Here is a 2,211-nt window from a genome sequence, read left to right on the forward strand (position 1 = left end):
TATCATCCTTGAAAGCCAGAAAAGCGAACTAGTCAAAGTAGGGTAACAAAAACCTATCTTTTTTACGGACTCGTACTGATACCTTTAGTCACTAGCGAGGTCAGGTCATGCCCGTTGAAGACTACATAACTGATATCATACTAAGTGTAGTACTGCTAGTAGTACTCGTACAGTATGGCACAGTGGTCCTTCCGTGATCGAACATGGAGGAATAACTTTATATTTGTCCATTAGCTTGTGTTTCTGGGCACCATTAGGAAATAGGATTTGGTCTGTTCGGCCCCTTCGAATTCCCACTCGTATCATAGCTTGTCCTTTGCGTCAATAATTTCGTTCATTCAAATTTGCAGCCCCTGCGTTTTGCTACGGTAGTCCATGAATGGCGAAGGTACTGTACAAGTGCACCAGCTCACCACTTATCAAGTGCTCGAGCGAAAAACGGCGTTTTCAAGAAAGAGCAATTATTCGGTTGTTGCCGGACTGGCGGCATTGGTCATATGTGATACCGGTATCACCTCACCCATCCATGCTCATGCATACCGAGAGACTTGCCAAGCAGCCACTGCTCCAAATTTCTCATCCAATCGCATTGCGGATAACGAACGCTGTGTTGTAACCTGTGCAGTACCTACAAGTATGAGTACGATTGAAGGAATCAATTTGAAAAACATAACTTGTGGCCTGTACTCGGCATTGAGTCAGCATTGAGCTCTCAAGCGGTGCGTGATGTGTTGATCACTCTGACCGCCATGGGGTAGAATTTGATAGTGGACGGCTACGGTTCTGGTAATAGGATAGGGTGAGCAACCATGGATCCGAGGGTTCGATTCTCCCTCCTTTGCTGTTCATTCCTGTTTTACGGCACGACCATTCTAAATTGTACTCGTACTTGTGCACGAGTATTCGGATGTCTGCCGATTTTGCACCCAAGAAACGGGTGGCGGTGATTGCTCCCGCCGCTACGAGTAATGCCTAGATGTCTTACTGTTGGGTGAGATAGCCCGACTCGGAAGCACTTCTCAGTTCCTGAGATTCCGGTTGCTGCACCCCACAGGTGGGCAGTTAATCAACCACGAGGCATCATGTATTGCCTGTTGAGTGAGAGCATTCAACCTTCGGTTTAGGAGTGTGTTTCCGGTGCTAAGCTTCGAGTCGATCTGTCAGCTTTGTATGCCCAAAGGCGTTACACTTACCGATATCTTTTGACTTGGGGGGTCTGGAGCTGGGGGAGAACGGTTGGGACCCTAGTTAAAGGTTTCTTTACGCTGGGGTTGAACGCCTCTAAAAAAACTAAATAGCGTGGTAAATCGATGGAAAGAGGAGAGCAGGCCGGTAGCCGGTCGTATTAAATGTGGGGTCCTGTGGCGCTGCACCCCGAGGGGGGCCTCTTTTATGATAGGATACACGAATTACGAGTGGGGTTGGTTTTGGAGAACTAAGACAGGTCCAAAAAGAGACCGACGGATGGTGCCGACACTGAAAATGAATTGGCTGCTAGTATTTTCAACCGGCAAGGGTTGAGTCGATCCTGGAGCTATGGTATATAAGCTCATATCCATCCTGAGGATGCGATTGACAGGGCTCCGTCTACTCTCGTCCCAGAGTTCTCATTTCTCATTATAGGCATGTTTCTTCTAGATCCTTATCGCCAGGCCACCATTGCAGCCTGCGCTGCGTTTCTTACCCAACAAGTGCTCTCCCCCATCCCCGAAGTCTCAACAACGAAATCGATCCTCTTCTACACTATCGCGAATGGCCTTTTGGTTCTTGCGCTGAAGAGAGCGGGGAACTGTATGTTGCATCTCCTTATCCGCGTATCCTTAATTAACATTAGCTATCTCACGAGCTTGGCATTTTTCACAATCGTACATCGCCTCTACTTCCACCCTCTTAGAAAGTTCCCTGGTAGTAAAGTTGCGCGCTTGTCAAAGCTATATGAAGCCTGGCTCAATTACAATGGCATGAATGGCCGGGTAGTGCGGGATCTATGTCGGAAACACGGAGACTTTATACGAACCGGGCCCAATGAACTTGCTATCAACAATGTGGAAGCGGTAGAAATTATCTGGGGGAGGACTCAGCCTAGGTCCAGAGGCCCTTTCTGGGAGTTTGCAAACTTTATAGGGGAAAGGCACTTAGTTAGCCAGAGAGATAAAGCCATACACGCTTCCGGGAGAGGCATCCACATCCGGAGGACTTACTCAGATACCT

The 2,211-nt window shown here is 48.1% G+C and overlaps 1 protein-coding gene; it reads left to right on the plus strand.

The window, feature by feature from the left end:
• Positions 1–1,612: 1,612 nt before the first annotated feature.
• The window catches only part of GSTUM_00001004001 (uncharacterized protein), a gene marked incomplete at its 3' end in the record, with an annotated part of 2,192 nt that continues 1,593 nt past the window's right edge, over positions 1,613–2,211 (plus strand). Inside the window, exon 1 of the mRNA XM_002838323.2 lies at positions 1,613–2,211. This exon is cut by the window's right edge and continues 307 nt beyond it.

The sequence above is a fragment of the Tuber melanosporum genome (assembly GCF_000151645.1).
Source record: "Tuber melanosporum whole genome shotgun sequence assembly, scaffold_240, strain Mel28".
Classification (NCBI taxonomy): Eukaryota; Fungi; Ascomycota; class Pezizomycetes; order Pezizales; family Tuberaceae; genus Tuber; species Tuber melanosporum.